Source organism: Grampus griseus (assembly GCF_964374135.1).
Source record: "Grampus griseus genome assembly, chromosome: 3".
Classification (NCBI taxonomy): Eukaryota; Metazoa; Chordata; class Mammalia; order Artiodactyla; family Delphinidae; genus Grampus; species Grampus griseus.
Window position 1 is genome coordinate 170,244,301 of NC_139019.1, and position 7,362 is coordinate 170,251,662.

Genomic DNA, 7,362 nt, shown 5'->3' on the forward strand with positions numbered 1-7,362 from the left:
TCCAGTTAACCCCCTCTGCGCTTGGACACTGGTGCAGGTCATCCTCTGGGTGGGGCCGGCCTGGGCACTGTGGGGTGTTGAGCAGCCCCTATCCAGTTGACGCCGAAAGCCCCCACAGTGTGACAACCACAGAAGTCCCCTGACATCTCCCGGTGTCCCCTGGGGGCAGAATCACCCCCCCCCCAGTCATGACAAGCAGAAATGTCACCAACATTGCTGACCGTCTCTTGGTGGGGCAACATTACCCCCAGTTGGGAATCACCATTCCAGTGAATCAACTCATCACACACATCAATATTTAAATTATGAAATAAGATGCAGTCTAAGGAGTTCCCCGGTGGCATAGTGGTTAGGATTCTGGGCTTTCACTGCCGTGGCCCAGGTTCAATCCCTGGTGCGGGAACATCCTGCAAGCCGTGTGGTGTGACCAAAAAAAAAAAAAAAAAGTAAGAAAAGGACATTAAAAAAAAAAAAGACTCAGTCTATAAGGGGGGAGGGGGGTTTCAAACTTTTTTCACCATGACATCTTCACCCAGTAAAACTAAATTAATTAATTAATTAAAAAATTTATACACACATGCTCAGGACACACATTTAAATACAGACATCACCCCAATAAAAGGTGCCCAAGATAACAGTTGCTGTTGTCCAGCATGAAGCATTGTATTTCCTCTACTGTATCACTGAAAATAAAAATGTGGGTCATGACCCACTAAATTGATTTCTCGACCTGTAGATGGCCAAAAGCAATGACTCAGAGTCCAGGCTGGGAAGGACCCAAACCAGAAACTCTAACCCTGAAGCCTGTTGACCTCAAGCAAGATAGCTTTATGCTGGGGTCACAGCATGGAAAATGGTCAATGGCTACTGTCACGACCTTGACACGTCTTGCAGACACAATGTGGATGGAGGCTAGGCATGGAGAGCTAGTGGCCCGGCTGCACATATATGAAGTTCAAGAGCAGATCAAACTAATCCAATGAAGACATGGGCAAAGGGCTTGAGTAGACTTTTCTATAAAGTAGTTACACAAATGGCCAAGAAGCGCTTGAAAAGATGTTTGACATCATTTGTCATCAGGGAAATGCCAATCAAAACCACAGGGAGATGGGCTTCCCTGGTGGCACAGTGGTTGAGAGTCCGCCTGCCGATGCAGGGGACACGGGTTCCTGCCCCAGTCTGGGAAGATCCCACATGCCGCGGAGCGGGTGGGCCCGTGAACCATGGCCGCTGAGCCTGCGCGTCCGAAGCCTGTGCTCCGCAACGGGAGAGGCCACAACAGTGAGAGACCCGCGTACCGCAAAAAAATAAAAAAATAAAAAAAAACCACAGGTAGATATCACTTCACACTGATTAGGACATCTATGAAAAAAAACAAACAAAAAACCTAGAAAGTAACCAGTGTTGGTGAGGATGGGGAGAAATCAGAACCATCATGCTCCGCTGGTGGGAATGGAAAATGGTGCAGCCCCTGTGGAAAACAGTCTGGCACTTCCTCAAAAGGTCAAACATAGAATCACCACATGACCCAGCAATTCCACTCCTAGGTGCATGCCCAGGATAATTGAAAGCAGGGACTCAAACAGATATTTGTACACTTGTGTTCATAGCAGCATGATTCACGATAACCAAAATGTGGAAACAACCCAAGTTTCCATTGACAGATGATGGATAAACACAACGTGGTCCATCCACACACTGGAATATTATGCAGACTTAGAAAGGAAGGAAATTCTGACACTCGCTACAACATGGATGAACCTTGAGCACATGATGCTCAGTGAGAGAATCCAGACCCAGAAGGACAAATACTCTCTGATTCCACTCACAGGAGATCCCCAGAGGAGTCACATCCACAGAGACAGGAAGTACATGGTGGGGGCCAGGGGCTGGGGGAGGGGCTGGGGAGTCAGTGTTTCACGGGGACAGAGTTTCAGTTTGGGAAGATGAGAAAGTTCTGGAGTTGATGTTGGGGATGGTTGCACGACAATGTGAATACGCTTAATGCCAGCAAGCTGTGCACTTAAAAATGATTGAGGGTGAGTTTTACATTATGTTTATTTTACCACAACTGAGAAAAATTAAGTAAAAAATGTAAAACAAAACAAAACAAAACCCAAGGCTGGTTGGGTGTGGAAAACAGAGCTGGACACAGACAGTACCATCCCACGTAGTCAGGGCTGGGATTGCCGGGGATGGAAGAGGAGCAAAGACATTGCCTGAGCTTAGGGTTCCCAGAATCTACTGGATTCCCAGTTCAATGTGCATAGGACATTCTTAGAGTAGAACCTTAATTGTTGCTTATCTGAAATTGCCACTTGTCTGCACATCCTGTGTTTTTATTTGCTAAACCTGGTTGGGAATTCCCTGGTGGTCCAGTGGTTAGGACTCAGAGCTTTCACTGCTGAGGGCTCGGGTTTGATCCCTGGTCGGGAAACTAAGATCCCACAAGTCGTGGCTCACCCAAAAAACAAAACCAAACAAAACAAACCTGGTTAGTCCAGACCTGGTTTGCTCTATGCCCACTGGCTGTGCCCACCGTCCTGGGATCGCTTCTAGCCTTTATCCTAAGAGGGAAAATCAGAGAATCATACCCCCTTCCTGCATAAACGTGGTCAGACACATAACTGTTGAGAATGGATCCTGGCAGGAAGATAACACTCAGAAATTGTTAGCTATTCCTCTCTCCTGGGGGTAAAAGGCAGGCTGTCGGCTCACACTGCCCATGTGTCCACTGTTATCTGCTCTTGGCCCTGCCTACCCGGGAGGCTTGACGACTTTTATTGCTGGTCACAGATAAGGGGCAATAAGGGAACCGAGATGAGATTTTCAAATAAAACTCAGAATCGAAAGCCTTTGCAGCCACACAGGTCAGAAGTTTCTTGTGCCAACAGGCTGGCTGGGGTGGGACTCTGACCCAGCTCCGCCCCCCTGAGCCTCAGTTTCCCTCTAAGTGAGGGGCAGGGACATTTCCTAAAGGCATGCCTTGTGGCACCGATTGCTCCACGATGAGCAATGCCTATTCCAAAGGGCAGTTTTGATTTTACTGTATATGGTGGGGGAAACGTATTGAACAATTGTTTTGGGTTGTGATCTGGAGTGAGGCACGGTGGATGTAGAGTCCCTTTTTTTTTTTTTTGGAGTCCCTTTTTGTTCTTCACAAAAGTTCTGTGCTATAAAGTTGCTGCAAACACTGAATTACTAAACACTGCACTGCTGCTCCTGGGGACACGCAGCGTCAGTCTCCTGCGAGCTCTGGTCACGGCACTTTTGTCAACACATAAACTTGTGTGATGTGTGTTTCTGCTTGAAGACACCTTATTTAATGAAGGTCGTTCATTCGTTAACACTGAGCTCACAGCCGGCAAGGCTGTAACTCACGTCTGAACGAAGTTCACCTTACACACGTAGTTTCTCCGTGAGCACGTCACAGCCCTCCTGCGCTTAGGACACTAGACAGCACTTCAGCTCTACCTCCATCCGGGTCCATCCCTCATCATCGCTTACCCGTGGCCAACACAGTCACGAGCATCTTGAACCCCAGACTCCCATCCTCGACCCCTACAGTCTGTCCTCCCCGAAGCAGCCACCAGAGGGCGCGCGTGAGCACCGGAGTCAGGCCCCGCCCCGCCCCTGCCCGCTGCTCTCCTGGGCACCCACCTCCCTGGGGTAAAAGCCGAAGTCCTCCCTGTGGCCCTCGAGGTCCTGCACGACTTGCCCCGTCCCCTCCCTGCCCTCTCCTCCTCCCTCCTCCTCCCTCTCTTCCCTTCGCTCAATCTGTTCCAGCCACACGGGCCTACACCCTATCCCTCCAAAATGCCAGGCACAGGTCCTGCCCCAGGTTCTTTGCATTCATTGTCCCTGCTGCCGGTAGATATATGGGTGCCTTGCTCACTCTTGCAGAGGGTCCTTCCCTAATCCTGGTACTTAAAATTCCACTCCCTTCCCAAACCCCCTACTGTGCTTTTTTTCCCTTCTCTTAAGCATTTACTCCTAAGACCCAGTATATTTTATTTATTTATATTTATTATCTGTCTACCCTTACCTAGAACATTGGCTCCATGAGGGCAGGAATCTTTGTCTGTGTTTTCATTGCTGTATCCCCGCAGTAGGTGCTCAATAAATGTTGATTACAAAACTGGCTCTATTGTGTCCATTGAGCCTATTATAATGATAATCCTGAATGTTTATTGAATACCTTCTGTGTGCCAGGCCATGTGGGAATTGTTATTGTTTTTTTAATCATTGACACATTTTTTGAGATATAGTTCACAAATCATAAATTTACCATTTTAAGGTGTACAATTCCATGGTTTTTAGTATATTGTGCTGCCACCACCATCTAATTCCAGAGCATTCCATCACCCCAAAAAGAAACTCCGTCCCCATGAGCAATCACCCCCACCCCCTCCCCAGCCCCTGGTAACCATGAATCCAGTCTCTGTGGATTTGCCTGTTCTCTGTTTCCCATTAATGGAATCACACACTGTGTGTCCTTCTGTGTCTGGCTTCTCTCACTGAGCATCGTGTTCTCAGGGTCCATCCACGTTGTAGTGAGTGTCGGGGCTTCACCCCTTTTCATGGCCAAATAATATTTCAGTGTGTACATGGACTACATTTTGTGTATCTCTTCATCTGTTGATGAACTTTTGGGTTGTTTGCATTTTGGGGGGGCAATTGTGAATAATATTGCTGTGAATATTCATGTACAAGATTTTGTTTAAGGGACTTCCCTGGTGGCACAGTGGTTAAGAATCTGCCTGCCAATGCAGAGGACACAAGTTTGAGCCCAGATCCAGGAAGATCCCACATGCCTTGGAGCAGCTAAGCCCGGGTGACACAATTACTGAAGCCCTCATGCCTAGAGCCCATGCTCCACAACAAGAGAAGCCACTGCAATGAGAAGCCCTCACACCACAACGAAGAGTAGCCCCCGCTTGCCGCAACTAGAGAAAGCCCACACGCAGCAACGAAGACCCAACGCAGCCAAAAATAAATAAATTTATTTATTTATTTTAAAAAAAGATTTTGTTTGAACACCTGTTTTCAATTCTTTTGGATAGGTCCCTAGGAGTGGAATTGCTAGTGAAATGTTAACTCTGTGTTTACCTTTTTGAGGAACTGCTAAATTGTTTTCCACTGCGGCTACACCATTTTACATTCCTACCAGCCATGCATGAGGGTTCCAGTTTCTCCACATCCTAGCCCACACTTGTTATTACGTCTTTTTTATGATAGCCATCATGGTGGATGTAAAATAGTATCTCACTGTGGGTTTTGATTTGCATTTTCCTGATGACTAATGATATTGAACATCTTTTTTTTTTTTAATTCACACAAACCAACTGTTGGGTGTCTATTATGTGCAGAGCATATTTTCATGTGCTTAGTGGTGCCTGGAAATTCTCATATCACCCCCATTTTAACAGATGAAGAAACGGAAGCTCAGAGAGGGATGGCCACTTTCTGAAAGTCACACAGCCTGCAGAGCAGTATGTATGGGATGAGACCCAGACAGTCTGATTCTGACCTACTAGCTTACAATGAGACTGCTGTGAGCATCCGTGTGCAAATCTTTGTATGGACGTATGTTTTCATTTCTGTTGAGTAAATACTTAGGAATGGAATGGCTAGATCCCGTGGCAGGTGTATGATTTTAAGAACTCTTTGAGAACCCGCCACACTATTTTCCACAGAGGCTGCCCATTTTGCATTCCCACCAGCTGTCGTGGATGAGGGTCCCAGTTGCCCTGCTTCTCGCCAGCACTTAGTATTGTCTTAGCCATTCTGGTGGGCGGCACCTCACTGAGGTTTTCCTGGGCTTTTTCCTAATGTGCTTATTTTATTGGCCACCTGTATGTCTTTTTTGGTAAAGAGTAAAAGCTAATATTTATGGAGTTGTGCAGTAAACATTCATTGTGTGTCTTCAGGTCTACAAAACTGTCATCCAGACAGACCCAGACCCCTCACCCTGATCACTATCTTTGAAATTTTTTTTTTTTAATATTTATTTGGCTGTGTCAGGTCTTAGTTGCGGCATGTGGGATCTACTTCCCTAGGGAAGGGATCGAACCCAGGCCCCCTGCATTGGGAGGCATTGGGAGAGCGGAGTCTTAGCCACAGGACCACCAGGGAAGTCCCTGTCTTTGAAAAAAATTTAAAAGAGGGATTTCTCTGGCTGTCCAGTGGTTAAGACTCTGCGCTTCCACTGCAGGGGGCTCAGGTTCAATCCCTGGGTGGGGAACTAAGATCTCCCATGCAGCACAGTGCAGCGAAATAAGAAAAATTTATAAGAGAAGAAAACAAATAAATACCCTCTGGGATCGCAGGCTGGGGCGTTAAGTCGGGTTAAGGATGTGACCCCTTTCTGGTTCCTCCGACATTGAGTGTCCACGTGACATGGGTGATGATCGCCCTATTTTCAGCTCTGACGCCCAGAGAAGGACAGGGACTTGAACACAGTGGAATCTGCCCCCGATTCCAGGGCTGGTGCTCTGGCCTCAGGTGCTCCTCCACCTTGCGTGCCCCCAGCCTGGGCCCCACTCACTTTTGCTCACGTTCTCAGCTCTGTGCCAGGAAATGGCCTTGTTCCCTGGCCCCCGGACCTGCTCATAAAATAGAATCCTTCAGGGCATGGGAGGCCAATATCCGAGGACGGAGGAGGGGAGGAGGCCATGGGGACAGGAGGACGGGGCCTCCCAACCATCAAGGAGTGCAGCCGTGGGCTTTGTCTCTCTGGGCCTCTGGGTGGAGAAGCCACGGTCAGTAATTAGCCACCAGCTGGGCCCTGGGACCAGTTCACCATCTCTCCGTGGGCCTCCGTTCCCCATCTTACCCACCTGGTCCCCACCCACCTCCGGCGCAAGGAGAGCACTTAGTGAACGGCTGAGAATAACAAGCCACCCCCTATGGATTCTGCTCCGTTTCAGTGTCCTCTGAAACATTTAAGAACTTATTAAGCACCTACTATGTCCTTTACAAGTACCACCTCTTTGGACACTTCTTATTTTGACAGCTTTAGGAAGGGGTAATTGACATGCCACGAACTGCAGGTGTTTAAAATGTACATTTTGATGAGTTTTGTCATATGTCTACCCCAATCACGGGCACAATCAAGATAGAGAACAAGATCCCGCAAGCCGCGTGGCACGGCCAAACGTTTCCATCACCACAGAAAGTTTCCTTGGGCCCCTCCCCGCCCCGCCCCTCCAGCCCCAGGCAACCAGCAATCTATTTTCAGTCACTATAGATTTCCATAGTGGGTGTTTTCCAGAATTTTATATAAATGGAATCATACAGTACATCCTCTTTTGTGTCTGGTGTCTTTCACTCAGCATAAGACATTTAAGATTCATTCATGTT